This window comes from Neomonachus schauinslandi, chromosome 7, assembly GCF_002201575.2.
Source record: "Neomonachus schauinslandi chromosome 7, ASM220157v2, whole genome shotgun sequence".
Lineage (NCBI taxonomy): Eukaryota > Metazoa > Chordata > Mammalia > Carnivora > Phocidae > Neomonachus > Neomonachus schauinslandi.
Genome location: NC_058409.1, coordinates 70,311,840 through 70,328,256, shown reverse-complemented (window position 1 = coordinate 70,328,256; position 16,417 = coordinate 70,311,840). Strand labels below are relative to the sequence as shown.

The 16,417-nt window shown below is 39.6% G+C and overlaps 1 protein-coding gene across 1 annotated transcript in view; it reads left to right on the top strand.

Moving 5' to 3' along the window:
* The window catches only part of MCTP1 (multiple C2 and transmembrane domain containing 1), a 512,403-nt gene that overhangs the window by 418,030 nt on the left and 77,956 nt on the right, over positions 1 to 16,417 (top strand). The window lies entirely within an intron of this gene.

Below are 16,417 nucleotides of genomic sequence, written 5' to 3'. Positions count from 1 at the left end.
CATTTCTCTGTAGTCTGTCATTGGAAGAAAGGAAAGATTGGTGATTTGTTGGCCTGGAAAAGTGCATAAAGTACCTTAATTCAATGGACATTTACTGAACAACAGCAAATATCCGTGTTTGTGTCTGGAGTGTATCAGGATTACCAGCTGGAGGATAAAGAGCTTTCATTGAACCTAGGGAAAGTTATACTGAACCCACCTGCCCTCTCTGGGGCATTTTTGAAAGTTTTTTTAGAATCTGTAAGACGACTTCTCTCTCAAAAAGAGTTTTATTTTTTTTAAAGATTTTATTTATTTATTTGACAGAGAGAGAGCACAAGTAGGCAGAGGGAGAGGGAGAAGCAGGCTGTCTGCCGAGCAGGGAGCCCGACATGGGGCTCGATCCCAGGACTCTGGGATCATGACCTGAGCCGAAGGCAGACGCTTAACCGACTGAGCCACCCAGGCGCCCCTCAAAAAGAGTTTTAAAGCGAGAAGTAGAAATAAACCACATTATAATCATATCTCTTTTTCTCTTGCCAACTTTCATTCCCCTTAGATTATCTCAGTCACTACACCCTCAGTGAACATACGACTTCCAAAAGCTTTCTGATGTATAAATGAATGGGGGGGAGGTGTCTTCTCCAAATAGGATATTTTTAATTTGATAAATTCATAGGTAGCTTTCGAGAAGAATTTAAAGGTTTGTCAAATGTGAGACTCTATTTGGTAGCTCTTTGTCTTCATCAGATTACATAGATTTTCTCTCTCTCTCTTTTTTTTTTTTTGCCACTGAGGGTCTACATTTAATTTATAATCAGGAGTTTCTGCCATCTACCATGTCCATATTGGTGCAGGAACCAAAGTTATCTGATCATCAGTTTAATAATATTATATAATACTTCATTATAATAGCATCATAATGTTTGCACAGACATACCTGTGACATAAAACTTTTCCCTTTTAAGTAACTCAAGCAGGGGTGCCTGAGTGGCTCAGTTAGTTAGGCGTCCGGCTCTTGATTTTGACTCAGGTCATGGTCTCTGTGTCCTGAGATCAAGCCCCACATGATGCTCCATGCTCAGCGCTCAGTTTGCTGGAGATTCTCTCCCTCGCCCTCTGCCCCTCCCCACCGCTCAGATGCATACACATGGTCTCTAAATACATACATACATACATACATACATACATACATACATACATAAAATCTTTAATAAATAACTCAAGCAAAATACACTTCAAATGGTAACACAAGCTGAATATACTTCTTCAGAAAAATTTTATCATCAAAATAGACAAATCCTGATGCACAGCCACCAAATACATGGCAAAGTTGCCAACAACATGCTATGTTTATTTTTCTATTTATTTGTACATATTTGTTTCTCTCAGGTGATTATAAATTTGAGGGAGGGGACTCTTAGTTCATCATTGTATTTGCCACTTTAGCAAGTGTCTTGCAAGTCTGAAGTGTTGAGAACCTTTTTTATAAGGTTTATCAAATCCAACATGAGACTGTTAATAGAGATTTTAATGGTTAGGCAGTATCAACAGACAATAAGTTATTATTGGCAAGGATGTTAGGTATATATATTTAAATTGCACACTGAGAGACAAACCCCAAATGCCATAAGCACTGGTGTCATGGGGACTAATAGGTACTTTTGTCAATTAATCCAGGATGTTTTCTTTAAGAAAATGGGTCTCTCTCAGACAATTGCTTTTTTTGTCCCATTTATTTCAGGGAGATTGTCGAGAGAGAGGAATATCTACTTTTCATTCAGTTGGCCTGAGACAAATTTGCAAATAAGATTATTTGCAAATAGGAAAAAGTGGTAATTTAGTTTCAGCTCCTTAATCCTATGAGGGGGCTTATCGTCAATATTTAGTCATTGGTTTGAGTATTCTTACTGAAAAATTCTGTATCTATAGACTTTGCTTGTTATCTTCTCCAGGATATACCTGCCTTGGCTGGAAAGGTCCACTTGTAGAGGGGAAATAGTAACACATAATAGATCCTCTTGTGCTTACAATTCTCTAAGAATTTTTATGACTATTGAAAAGTTACAGGCTATGGAAATTTCTCTACTGCCCTTTTTCTCTTCAAAATATAATTCCAAAATTATATTTACCAAATCTTTTCTTTTAGGTGCATCTCTAACAGAGCTCCCCCTTTAGCCATGGGCATTCGATTCCTCAGCACAGCCCACTGTGGAACAGTCTATAGTCCAAATTTCATGGAACGCCGGGTATACTCCATAACTCTCAGTAACTGCCTTTTATTTGCCACTGTCCACATAGTCTGTTCTTCTGGACACCAGACCAGCAATCACAACACTTCATTCAGTTTTTTATGCAGTGGCTCAGTTGAGACTTTATGTAACTCTTAAATCCATTTTGTCTAATTATGTGTCTTCTCCCATACCTAGCTATGCATTTGAACTTGTTGCTCCTTTTGAAAAAAAGCCTGGATTATACCTTGCTGGTTACAGATCACACACACACACACACACACACATCTATGCATATACCTATACATTCATACACACATACATGCATATATATGTAAATCAAGGGAAAGTATTGGTAGGGGCTGCCATGCTGTATCTGTATGACTCTGCTCCATAGTGCATAGCACTGGAGGAATGCTATTTTGCCCTGAGTCCTTTTTGCTATCCCCAAAAGCATACAGAATCTTTCAGCATGTGTGAAAACTTTAGGTAATCTCTGAAGTGCATTAATCACACCACTGCGTGATTCCAGAAACTTTCCTGTTTTAAAAGAGAGCAAGAGGAGGGAGGGTAGGCGGGCAGGCAAATTTTCTCTCATGAAAAAAAAAATCATTTGTACATTCAACTGAGAACATTCAATTAGGATGAAAATGATAAAAGAAAAACAAATCAAATTGACCTTGAGGTCAATGACCTTGAGGAGAAAAAAGGAAATAACATTTTCGTGACATAAGAAGGTGAAAGGAAAAAGAAAATACTGTGAAAGATGAAAAGTTCATAGACGGGTAAAAATTCTGTCTTCACCATATGGGTTGAAAGTTGAGATGAATACTAAAATAGGAAGGGATTTCTTTGTGTGTTGGTTGTTTATTACGGAGACCATGTCCTTTCTTAGATACTTGATCGCAGGAGCTAAAACCCGTCTTTTCCCTACCATGGTGCCTTTTCTGGTTTAATGAGAAAAATGAGATGTAATCCTTGCCGAGGAAGTTTTGCTGCATTTAATGAGCTGAACGCTTTGAGAACAGGGTGAGGAAACAGCTGGTGCTGAGGCTAATGCTGTCGACTTGGGGGTGCACAGGAGAAAGAGGCGTGGTTCGAAATGGTATCTCACCTCTGCTGTTTCCCAATTGGACTTGTTAAAAATAAGCACTCCTACATCTGAATCTACCTACGCTCACACCATGACATTAAAATTTCTGGCGTGAGAATTGTTAGGCTTTTCTGGGTGGGGGGAAAGCCTGTTTAATAAATACACGCTTCGTTGAGAAATGTTTCTGGCATGAAGGGGTTATAGAGACAGCAATGTCATACGTGTCTTGGTTTGAGCTGTCGCTCCAAAACCTGAGGGAAACTCCCCCTACCCCCCACCCGCAGTGCCCATTAGGCTTCTACCAACTAACCACATTATAGTTACTGTGGACTGAAATGTTTTAAGTTAAAGAGTAGATGCCGGGAAGTTGCCTTTGCTTTGGGTTTAAAAACCACTGAATCCTCATTACACCCTGGGCTCCCTGTTAGGCACTTTGTTTCATCGGGACCTTCATCTCACCCCCAGGGAGAGAAAAGCTGATTCTGTCAGCCCAGCCAGTGGGTTGGGTCCTCCTAAGTCAAGTGCCGCCAGGTCTCTCCCTCTGTGGCAAACAACGTGCTCAGGTGGAACGTGCTCAGGTGGAAAAGGCACGGCCACAAGAGCCCTTCCTTGAGAGGAGAGAATCAAGTCTCAGAGGAGGAAAGACCTGGATTGGCCAAGCAAACCAGGGGTCTCTTGCACCCCCTAGGAGATGGGAGTCATTAGTGCTTTACAAACAGGGAAACTGGCCAGGGAGGTTTAAGAGCTTACCCAAAGGTGCACAGTTAGAAAAGGCATGCAGTTAGAAAGTAGCAGAATGGGTATTAGAGTCTGTCAGTTGGTCTGAAGTGTGTACCCCTAACCACCGGTCAAGTGCATTACTCTTGGGACTGTATTTTGATACATCCGATGTCTCCCTGGACACCTTTAGAGCAAGTTTCTCCCTTGAGTTTTAGAAGAGCCAGTAGCATTAACTCCACCTTCAAGCACACAGATTGATGGAAGACCCTCATTGCCCCCACTCCACTTCTGTCCTCCATATCCTCCTTGCCTTCAGAGAAATGGAACAGATATTTATGAAGCAACGTCTATGGATCAGGTATCCTGCTAATAAGCCTTTTTAGACACATCATCTATTTTAATTCTTTATAATAACCTTATCAAGTAGATTATTCTAAATGGTTTTATCATCATTTTACAAATGAGGAAATTCAAAACCAAAGAAGATAAAATAATGAGCTCCATAGAGGAAGTGGGATGTGAACCCAGCTCTTCCCTGTTCTGAAGCCCAGGCTACTTTCATGGCATATGCTTGGCCATGCCTCTCCCGAGGGTTTACTTCCTAAGTGTCGAGAGCCTTACGTGGGATCCCAGGTATCCCCCAAATCCTTACAAGGTTCCCAGTGACCCAGGTGACCTCACTGATTTCAAAATTGTTCATGACCTATAGGATTACCTTCAATCAACCCAGGTGAGCATGGATGGGAAGAGTAAACCAAAGCTGAGAATCCTTCACATTAGTGAAGACAGTCTTTTAATATTTTTGACATACAAAAATTCTTCAAGAGGTGTTTTTTAATTACATTTTAAAAGAACATTCAGTTTTACTGTCATGATATTCCTCCCACATAGCAATCTCACTTGCCTAATCAATGGAGGCATTAAAAGACTGAAGAGCAGGGTAAATCAATGAAATCATTCTCTGATTCATGATCTGACTGTGACACAAATTGAGCCAATGTCTGCCTTGCTAAAATACTTTAGTAAATACTGAAATGTTTTGTTAGCTTCCTCAAATGGCAAAACCCTCGATTCTGCTTTCCCCCGTTAGAATGGTACTTGAATATTGTTTCTTGTTGGATCTGTTCCATGTCGGCCCAGAGTACTTCTTTCTAGAAAAAAAAGCTTATGAGGAGAGAATGGTCTTTGCTGCTAGAAATGCTAGTGATGGGACAACTTGGGATGGCCCACCACATACGAGCCGGCCAAGAAACATCTGCTTGTTTGACTTGAGTTGCTGTGAATCCAGTAGATTTATCATTTTCTCAGCTAGTTTCAAAGAAGTCCATGGTGCAATATTTGAATAAGTAGGATATTGAACAAGTGAAATATTGCTAACTGAATCTAGAGGCTGGCCAAAGTGGAGCAGAGAAGAGAGGACTCCATAAGCAAAGCACTTTGAATGTACAGTTAGACCTTCTCTACTTCAATAGTTGATCATTCACGGAAAGTAGCATAGACCACAAGCCTCCTCTGTTTGCATCTCAGTACCAAAAAAGACCACATACTTGCTCTTAACAGAAGCAGCACTGAGTCATACAGCCTGTAAACACATCTAAAAATGGATGATCACTTTTTTCTTCTTCCTGCTTATTTCAACAGCAATTTTCTCAATTTTTTCAGAAGGTCACCAGCTTGCAAAATCTGAGAAGGACCATGAAAAGAACCAGACCTTTCGTTTTCTAACACCATCACTAGCATAAAAAAAAAAAAAAAAAAAAGTAGAAACCAACAGCCAATCAGATGTCAATAGAAAAGTTTATCCCCTATGACTCCTCTCAAAGCTGTTCACCAAGTGCTTAGCTGTGCCAGATAATCATTCACTGTACAGATTGGTGTCCCCAGACATCAATGATCATCACCTCATCAGGCTCTGGACATTGACCAACAGATTTCCACAGATTTTCCACACTGCTCAAATGTCCCCTGCCTGAGCGCCATGTTATTTACTATCCCCTCAGTGTTGGTAGGTGACAAGGCCTTCTACCGGCAGATTTCTCTCAAACTCCAGCCCCTAAAGCTCTCTGAATTCACCCCCAATTTAGGGTTGCCAGATTTAGCAAGTAGAGATACAGATGCCCAGTTAAATTGGAATTTCGATAAACAGAGATGTTTATCCTAAAATAACTCATTATTTATCGAAATTCCAATATAACTAGATGTTCTGTATTTATTTGGCTACTTTATGCCAACTGCACCTTATTTTTTTATCTCAAGAGCTTTAGGAACGTGATCTGTTCTGAAATAAAATTCTGATTTTTCTGGCTGCTTTGGTCTTTCTCCAACCTCTTCAAGCACTATGGAGGACAGCCTCATGAGCAGGCCCCACCCAAACCATAGACAGCTACAGCTTTACCTCCCCTGTATTCCAGCAGAATTGTTTGTATGTTTTTTGGTTTTGTTTTCAAGTGCAGAATGTTTATTGAACAATAGGTGAGGGTCCTGGGTAAAAGGCAGGGGGGTAGCGTTGGTGGTATAGTGGTGAGCATAGCTGCCTTCCAAAGGCAGGGGGGTGGGGAGGTGTCACAAAAATGAACCAGACCGTGTCCTGCTCTTTTGTCATCTCTTTTACCTGCAAAACAACTGTTCATCCCTTGGGAGAGCAGAAAACCAAGGTTTTGCCACTTGTAAAGACTCCTACAACAAGGCTGGACCAGAACCCAGTTCTACTTGGTTCCCAGGCCAGCATTCTTTCCCTGTCCTCCCATTCCTCAGGCACCCATTCCACAGGCCCCAAGAGGGCAAAGTCTTGGTCCGTAAAACACAGTAAGAAGCAGGGAAGGAAGGGATGATGCCTTTCTCATCATACAGATGTGGAAACTGAGACCCAGGATAAGTTGGTAACCTCTGCAGAGCCAGTCAGTGTGTGCAGGACAGACATGGTGGCCCAGAGAGGAGCCGCGCAGGCCAGGTCTCCAACTTCATGGAAGCACACGTGCTGCACCAGCCCCGAGTTGTCCTGAAAGGCACGTGCGCTTCCGGGGGACGGACGTGCAGGCGGGCGCCGTAGCGTGGGGGGATGACGTGGCGGGTGGCTGGAGCTCCTGAAGTCTCGCCCAAGGAGCCGCACACGCAGGGCCTGACGGGCAAGTACGATAGATGCATGGTGGCTCTGCAGCCGCCGAGGCCGGCTCTCCCAGGCGCCTCACTCTGGGGCGGCCTCCGAGGCTCCTCCTCAAGCTGCACCTCGAACTCATGAACTCGCGGGGGACCTCACTCGATGGCGTTGACGAGGAGAAGGCGGTGTCCTGGCCCTGGAGGGCAAGGTCTCACCACCGCCACCAGGGGGCGGGGCGGGCAGGGGGAGGAGCGGCGGGAGCACCCAACGCCCCGCTACCAGCTCCCACGTTTGGGAAAAGGGAAACTTTGAGGGATGGTGGATGTAGGAGACGGGGACTGAGGGTGGACAGGATAGTAGCTGAGCTGGGAGCAGCAATATCCGGAGCAGAGTGTGTTTGTGGTTTCCCAGATAGTGATACATTCTCTCTATGCCTTCTACTCTTTTCTCAAAAAAGTAAGTTTACTAAAATAAATTTACTATTTTTCGCCAGGCATATTTTGTTTTTTATGAAAATTGGATCACATTAAATGTACTGTTAGTATACCCACTTTTTATATCAACACTATCTAGAAGTCTCCCTTAAGTCACTGGAAAACCGCATGAATTTTTAATGACTGCATAGTTTTCACCATGTGACTACTTAATTTTTTCTTAAATGCTTGTATTAGAAGTGTTTCAAAGATTTTTGCCACCTGAAATAATGCTGTCGATAAATCTTCTGGCCACATCTTTGGTCAGGTCTCTGGTAACGCCCTTTGCGGCGATCATTGTAGGAGAACTTCTGGGTCAGAGTTTGGGTGCATTTTGAGTATAATACTAATTTGCCACCCAGTAAGATTTTAATATTTTATGTATATGTTGCTGGGTAACCACCTAGTATTTTTATCATTTTCCCTGGAGAGCCATCCCTGACTTCCCTCCCACTCTTGCCCCCTACCAGCAGCCTACCCCTGCCGACACATACCCTCAGAGGGTAAATAATCTCGCCCCTCTGACACCCCATATCCCTCTCACCGTATTGTCATAGTCACCCCACTGCAGGTCTTCCTTACCAGCCTAAAATTGTTCTCATTGTATCTTGCATTTGTGTATTTAATCCCAGCACAGGGCGAGATGTCTCAGACATAGCAGTGTAATAGTTGCTCAAAAAATGTGTGATGAATGAACAAGTATTTTAGTCTAATCTTTCTTTCCAAGCCAAATGTTGTCTGTTTATGCATTAAGTATTTCTATTCAGCGAAAGTTTATTGAACATCTACAGGCACAATGCTAACTGCTATTCAAAGATGATCAAGACATCATCTTTGCCCAGGCCAGTTTGTGGTCAGTGAGGGAAACAAACAACTAAATCGAATGCATGAATATAATAGGTGCGCTAATAGAGGTGTGTAGATGATTTGCCAGGCGTGCAGCCAAAAGACATTTGGATCAGCCCAGATGTCTGTGCATGTGCTGCATACGTAAAGAAAGGGGGTCTGTTTATCTGTGACCACAGCTCTTATTCCACCCTTCAGTCTGTCCCTTTCACTCCGTAACTCCGTGTTTGCCTTTCATACTTCCTCAGTTTATTGGCTATCCTTTAACTCTCTTCTCAGACTGCAGATAAACTTCAAATTGGAAAGATAAAATTGTAGAATGGTAGAAGATGAGTGTCACCTGTGCGTGACATGTCTGTTCAAATAGAGAAAGATGTAAAGGAAAACATTTCTATTTTTAAAAGTCAATTTACTAAAGATCCTCCTTACTGGAAGGCATACTTCTTGCTTTGGATCTGTGAGGACTTAGAAGAAAGACAGAATTTAAAGTTAGTGGTAGCCACCATAGAGGATGCTTATAGTTACTCTCTCTCCTATTTTGCCTAAATCCTTCCCAACTTGCTCAGAGTCTCCAAAGATGCATGTGAGAATATAACAAGGTAAAGAGGTGAGCTTCGTTCTTCTAGAGGATATCTGCCCTGAAATCTAGCTCTTTTCCACTAAATGAACTGTCTTGGCAACCTTGAAAGAAACCCGACAGTCTTGCCCCCGTAAATAACTGATTTTCTCTTATTTGGGCCCCAGATGATCCCTGGAGCCCCCAGAAACTCCTTGAAAAACCAACTTTCTAAATTCCCTTCAAAGCCTCCCTTGGATCCAAAGAATTCATCACCTAGATGGCTCTCCAAAGCATTTACCTGTATGTCAACCAAATGGTTTTATTATCTCAATTCTTCCAAAAGGTCTGCCCCCACAATTTTGTCATTTCTGTAATTGAAGAGGGGGATGGAGAAGAGGAGAAAAAAAGGGTACTCACAATTTTGGTCTCAGTTCTCAGGGTGACTGTGTGATTCTTACTCACCCTATTTTTAGTGATAGCCTGTTCTTTCTGAATGATTTAGCGTTCTTGTAGCTAGCCAAAACTCCTTCGAATTTCATGGTGAGGAAGGTAGGATATAGGGTCAACAGAAGCACCTTGTGGCTGACTCGTGACCCCCATGACTAGTTTGCATTACTAGTCCTGAGCATTTTGCCCTTTGTAGTGAGTGGTGTTGCCACAGGGTTTCCTATGATATTTGTGGAGATTTATTGTCTCTGGTTCAGAAAGATGATAAGAAAGAACAAGACCTCAATTAACAAACTAAAAGTGGAAACCATATGGTATGTCTTTATCTGCTTGTGGAAAATGTTTGTAAATCAGAACTCTGATGGGGATCCAATAACTCTGAGAGTTTTGTATTCGTTTTTTTTTAGTGTTATATGATAAACATTTTTCAAGAGCATGCAACTTTAAACTCTTTCCACCATCTTGTACATAGAACTGCAATGGTCCATGTAGGTAACCAAACTAATATATGCCTTCAAGAGCATTTCCTATCATTTGTTATCATGCAAGGAAAAAATAACTATCATACCATATCATTTATTTTGAAAAATAACCAAATATTCCAGTAGCATGCTTAAATGAGAGAAAGTCAGCTCATCTAAACAAAGTTTCCCACGGGTAGCCTCAAAAACATCTTAAAAAGGACTGTCACCACGACTCATTTCCAGCGGGTAGAGTTTAAAAGCCCAAACTTTGAAATTAGGAAGACCTGGGATTTAATTCCAGACCTTCCCCTTGTTAGCCATGCAAATTTATTCACTCCCCTGAGCCTCAGTTTCCTCACCAATAAGACAGGGATAAAACCCACCTTGTTGAGGCTTTGTGACCATTAAAGAGACAACATACTGTGTTAAGCATACAGTGAGAGCTCAGTAAATGACAACTAGGCACCTGCCCATGTAGAAAACAGGACAAACCAGTGTGGGTATAATGAGGGCTTAGACATTGTACGTCACTTCCTTTCTTGAAAAGTTCCCTTGTAAGTGCTTTTGAAGAGGATGGTTTTCCATGACCATCAGTCTTGGTTTTAAGCTTGTAGATAAAGACAATAGCATTGCCACAGAAAGATTTCTAGGTGTCTATAATCACCCTGCTATGTGTGTGCAAGTGCCACAAAAATAAAAACTATTTTTATCAGCAAAAAATAAAAAAAAAAGCAGATGAAGACATTTGACCTGTCCTCTAGAAATGAAAGCTGCTTGGTAACTGAGTTTTACAGAAATACCATAAATAAATGCCGTTTTCCAGATCACATCGATAGACATTTGAAAAAAACATTTTTCTTGTTTATTGTAATACAAACCTCCACCAGGCACTATGAATAAAGACAAAGGCCGGCAGCCCTCTGAGCAAAGAACAGGGCATTTTCCTGAAACCGTCTTTAAGTCCAAAAGCACAATGCTCCTTCCTGACAGCCTCTCTCTGGATGTCGACTAAGAGAAGGAGAAAGGTAAACCTACACTAGCGTACCAGGCCTGGGCACGGGGACTAATTTTAATAAATCAGAATAGAACATGAAAATGTCAACTTAATCAAGCATTTAAATTTTATTAATCAAGCCTAATTTTTATGAGTGCAAATAATCACTGAAGCTGGACAAATTTGTTCTCGATTGCATCAGAAACATAATTTTAATATTTAATGGACTGATGAATTTAAATGGAGAATTATCTTTATGAAACATGCTCTTCATAATTTGCCATTAAATGAGAAATAAAAAAAATCAACATAAATCTTACATAAAGGTTACTTAACTAAATGTTGGTACTATAAATATTATAAATGCATTATGCACTAATTTAGCAATCATACAGTACACTACATAAAGCAGAAATGATAAGTGGACCAGGCAAGCTTTTCCTAGAATATAGAGCTCTTGTGTTATATTGTGGGAAGCTTGTGATAAAACGGTTACGGAGGTTTTGTGTGAGGTTTCGTGAACATTCTTTTCATTCAGGCTTTTATGCTACAATTCACCATTCACCATAGACATTCTTTCCAGTTCAAATGTAGGTCTAAACCCACATGGGCTTTTTTTTGTGAGATGATTATTCTTTACAAAAAGAGATAAAAAATATTTTTGTCATTATTATTGATAGAAAAGGGATATAAAGAAGAAAACTCAGGTTTTTGGACTATATGATTTTTGACATTCAAAACTCAGTCTATTTTTAGATTTTTCTCACATAGTGTTCTCAGGCCTCAAAATATTCTAGGCACGAGAAGAACAAAAGAAAAAATCAAATTAGTGTCAGAATATTTTTCTCTACAAGTGTCCGCTGATTCCCCTCACCCCTTCCATTATCCCCAACATACTGCTTAACGTATAGGGAGTAGCCGTGAATTTCTGGAAAAAGTGAATCAAACCTAGCAGAGCAGTACGGTCCAAAAGTTTGCTAACGTTAATCTCCAATATAAACGATTTTTTGTTTTGTTTTCAAATTCTGTTGTTCCAAAAGTGTAGCATTTTCCTCTGTTCCATGTGCTAAAAGTATACACTGACCTGAAAAGGAACTTCTTGACTATTGCAGCCTTGATGCTTGCAAGCCTATCTGCAGGGGTTAGAGCAATGCACATGTCTGAGAAGATTGGAGGATGGTACTCTCATAGAGGTCCCACCTCTGGCTTTGCAGAAAGTGTTTTAAATAGATAATGTGGACTCTTCACGACATACTTAAAAAATAGAAATTCCTAAGGTTGTTTTCGAATTTTAAACATTTAAAATTGTGTCTTTTTTAAAAAATAAGAAATTCGTGGTTCTGGAATGGAAATCTGGTTTTATAAGATGAGTACGTAATTTTCTTCTTTATTTGAAATCTGTTTACTTTTAATGGATAAAAGTATTTTCCTTTGAAAATACTAAATTTTATAAAATCCCTTAGTGGTAAGTCTAGTTATCTTTTAATTTCACTTTGCAAAGCACATTAAACAACTCTGGTTTTGTGTTTGTTTTTTTTGGGGGGGGGGTCGGGGGGCTTTTTGTATACATTTTTCTTCTAACCTGACCAAAAAATAGTTTCAAAAAAGCACTATTATTTAAAAAGCATGTTGTAGGTTAATAGTTGACCTATTTTTCCCTGCTCAGTCAAATTAATATGCACTTATCCTAAAGACACCAAGCTTAGAATTTTCCCTGCCAGCAAAAATACAATACATTGTGAAGCCTTTAGATGGAGACATAGTTCAAATAAACACTAGAATTCTGTTCCCCAGTGCTTTGTGTAAGAATGAACATTTAAGAATACTCAGAAGGAAATATGAGAAGAAATTCATTTAAGATGCTTATACTGATTATAGAATTTATATTATATTTAGTCTTTCATAATGGAAGAGGGTTTCTGCATATTAAGCTGACACTTAAAAAAATAAAAGGTTACATCTTCTTGGCCAGTAAATTTACTGCCCTTGCACCTTACAGCAAAGCATATTATACTGCAAATAAGAATGTTGTTGTTGATGATGCAGAATACAGGCTGTATGTAATCAGTGGCATGCATCAAAAGTCATCTGATAGCCACATTAAAGCCACATTTCCTATTAATAATCGACTAAATTACAACATGGCACTTCCCAGAATGAGCCAAGGAAATGCATTCTGCAAGAAGAAATAATTGTATTTGAGTGTTTCTGTAAAAATCAGGAAGTCTTTTAGCAGTAATAATGCTTTTCTTTTTAGTCTGCCTTCTTTTGTATTGCAATATATTCAACCTCACTGGCAAGCCTATCACACTAATTATTATTACATCTAGTGGTTCAGTTATCTTGACTACTGTAGCTGAAATACTCCAAGGTCAAATCTTTAACAGTGTGAATCAGACTAAGCAGCCATCATACATCCAGTTGCTTTTGAGATATACTGGATGAAACAGTATATCCCAGACCTGTTTATGAGTCTTATTATTCTTCCAGACATGGAGTAAATTATATGTACAGCTTAATTGTGCCATTCATTTTGCAAAAAAGTTCCTTCTCAAAAATTTCGTGAGAAGCAGATGTGCTGTTGCAAAAATGACAGCACACGTGCACCTATAATGATCTTATTGACCGCAAAAGTCTTTAGCTGACTTTGGTTGACCAGAGGTCAGCTCTGGTACTTTTCAGCAATCTGAAAGAGTCTGAGTGTTTATATGCAGCTTCTCAATCCATAGGCTTCCAATAATTTCATATGATATTTACACATGTAATAAATTCATTGGCACACACATGCATGCTCTGCTTGGTTTATGCACACACAGAATGGTATAAATGAACTCCAGACCATGTTGAAGAATACTGCTCTCTCCAAATTCCTCTGTATCTCTAGGGTGGAAATAGGCATTTAGTTTGTAATGTGTCCAAATATAAGCATCTGTACACATTTGGATGTTCTATGAATATGAAATTAAATATGAAACTTCTTTCTTTTGTGACAATTTTCTTTCTTTAATTTTTTAACATGCAGTTGCACATCTGGACAGCAGTGATTTCTTCTTTAATTTAAATGTGTTGCTTTTTTATAGACCGTGTTTGAGTAAAGCAATTTGAATTGTGCAACTATTCATTCTGAACATAGCAAAACATCTATTTAATTCAAAGATTATTTCCAAGGAAAAAAGTAAACATATGAAAGAAACTGGTTTGTGTCATCTTTGGCTTGGGAAGTGTTTGGCTTCGTGGTACTCAATACTTACCTTACAAGGGTGACATAATCAAGATGCTTTTGGTTCCTGTTTTTCTTTGAAGAGTAATAAATAATTGGAGGACTTTATTCCTGGGCAAATGAAAATACAAAGTGTTTTAAGAATTATTGGTGGGCCTTGTAACCCCCTTTGGTCACTCTTGTTTTAAAACACACCCCCTAACCTGGCATTGAAAAGCAGTAATTAGTATTTACTGCCCTGTGATGACTTTAACCATGAAGTTTACCTGAATCCACTTCTTCTCATCCCTTCAGGGTCTAGGTCTTCCTTTTCTGCATCCTCTGGTCCCCTCCCTTATATATCATTGTCTGGGGCAGTAATATTAAACATGTCATACTTGAATGCAGATTACCAACACCATTATTAATATTTCCAGCCAAATAAAATTTTATTTCCTTGCAAATCATAAGCCTTTTAAGTTGTGTGGAATTATAATTAAAAGTCGTAATATGAAAAGAGCTCCTGTGCAACTATATAATATACAGATTCTACAGATGAGTTTGGCTCCACTTGAACATGGATTTTTTGAAAAGTACAACCACATATTTTATATGTTAATGACAAATGCTCAGCAAATATGGAATATGAAAGAAGAAATATTATGCTTTTAAAAACAATGTTATCTGCTTATTCTTTGGCTGTAATGTACCTGGCATGTTGCATTTGGGGCTGTCCACATGTGTTTTTAAAAATGTCATCTTTATTAGTATTACATTCAAGGAATAGTACCAAGAATCAGTTTCGTTCAAGACTTTCCTCCGGTGTGTGGCATATAAGTCTGTGACGAGCGACATTACAGAAGGTCATGTCACTTTTAACTGCTTGCATTACATCTTTCTGATTTCCCTAGTGCCCTTCCTTTGTTTGATTAATACTACTTGCTTTCAAGCAAGATATCAGAAAGCATAATTTGGAAAGAGAATTCTAGAGCCGAACTGAGAGATTCCACCCCCTCCCCCAAGAAAAGGGAAAGAAAAAGGAAAAAAAAAACTTTGGAAAAATGTATCTTTTCTAACACATGCATTTTTTTCAACACTCATTTTTTTTTTCAAGGAAATCCTGCATATGTGTTGTTATTAAATTATTGTTGACAAATGTTTGGGCAACTGGACTTCATACACTTGAAAACAAAACTATGTAGTCCTTATGTGGTTTTATTTGAAGAGGAAAGAGTGGAATTTGAGATGAGGACTCCTTTATTTTATTTGTTTTCCTTTGTTAAGTGTTAAACTTCACTCTCTTTCTAAATGGTAGGTGTTTGTCGAGTTCTCTGGGAAAGGTTGCAGTTTTGTGCGGTCATTAAATGTACTTCAGGGATACATACAGTTTGTTTTTAAAACCTCAGTTGCAGTTTCTATATTCATTGCCCTTGGCCAGGACTCATGTCTTCAAGCACAGCCCCGCTTCTGAGACGCTCTTGCCCTTATAGCCGTCCATTTCATTGGTCCGTTAAAGCCTGAAAATTAGTGAAAGCATCATTTTAAGGGGTAGTCTTGATCCACGCCTCTGCCTGTGTCCCTTTATGTGTCTCTTAGTGTCTGCAAAACATGAATTGGAATTTTATATGTCATAGAGAACACTGAACATTTTGCCCAGGACAAAAAAAAAATACATAATTCAGTTTTTAAAAATTAATGTTGAGGGGCACCTGGCTGGCTCCGTCAGTTAAGCATCTGCCTTCGGCTCTGGTCATGATCCCAGGGTCCTGGGATCAAACCCCACATTGGGCCCCCTGCTTAGCGGGGAACCTGCTGCTCCCTCTCCCGCTCCTGCTGCTTGTGCTCTCTCTCTCTCTCTCTCTCTCTCTCTCTCTCTCTCTCTCTCTCTCTTCCTCTCTCTCTGACAAATAAATAAATAAAATCTTTAAAAAAATAATGTTTAAACTATCATTAAATAGATATTATTTTTCTTTTCACTAGTAGCTAACCTCTTTGAACACTTCGATACAGGAACTGTGCTAAGTACTTTAAATACATTATTTCATTGGATCCTTAATCAACACTGTGGGATAGGTGCTATTATCTCCAATTTCCAAGGCACCTTAACCTTCACCTGAGCAAAATGTAGTAGTGGGATGCATTCTGAAGCAGCTTAAAGGCATCCATAGGAAAGCATCTGTATTATAAATCCTCACTTGTAGATGTTTATGATGTAACATTAAAAAGACACTGGAGGAGGGGAAAAGCCCTCGCTAGAGTGCTAAAACACAACACAAAGGCCTCTCGCTAACACAACACTTTTCTGCCAAATGTAA